The sequence below is a fragment of the Octodon degus genome, unplaced genomic scaffold, assembly GCF_000260255.1.
Source record: "Octodon degus isolate 3935 unplaced genomic scaffold, OctDeg1.0 scaffold00028, whole genome shotgun sequence".
In the NCBI taxonomy this organism is placed as follows: domain Eukaryota; kingdom Metazoa; phylum Chordata; class Mammalia; order Rodentia; family Octodontidae; genus Octodon; species Octodon degus.
The window spans coordinates 8,869,191-8,869,781 of NW_004524604.1; the positions used below are offsets into that span (position 1 = coordinate 8,869,191).

The 591-nt window shown below is 40.1% G+C and overlaps 1 protein-coding gene across 2 annotated transcripts in view; it reads left to right on the forward strand.

The window, feature by feature from the left end:
- Abcc12 (ATP binding cassette subfamily C member 12) overlaps window positions 1-591 on the forward strand; it is a 56,850-nt gene that overhangs the window by 8,942 nt on the left and 47,317 nt on the right. The window lies entirely within an intron of this gene.

A 591-nucleotide genomic window follows, 5' to 3' on the forward strand; every position in this document is an offset into this window, starting at 1 on the left:
CACACACACACACACAGAAATACACGTACACACCCATATACACCCACATACACACACGGTCACACGTACCTTCACCTTGCCTGTGGCAGCTTCGTTATGTTTGAATGGTCCACTAACTAAACATACTTTGAGTAGATATGAGGGTATATATGTAGTTTTCTTTTTAAAAAGCTGATATTAAAACACTTTCAATCAAAGGTAAATGCAAATTTTAATTGCAAGGACATTTACATAATTGCTGACACGGACTCAGGTGGTTGGTGGATTAATGATCTGAGTCACTGTTATAACTGACTCGATCCACAATTACACTTTTGCACCTGTATGTAATTGGGGGTTAAGCTATGTGCCTGCCTTTCAGGGAGTGGCTTTAGTGAGCCTGCTTCTGAGCTGAAGGAAGTGCCCCAGCAGTGGCACTTGTAGCCGTAGGCCACTTGCAGGCTCTGAAGATGCAGAAATACTTCTTCATACTTTGAACCTGCTTCAATACAATTTAACTTGATTTGATTAAATCTGACTCCATTTGACTTAATTCAAATGAACTCGATTTAATTCAAGTCAGTTTAACTCTCTCTCTCTCTCTCTCTCTCT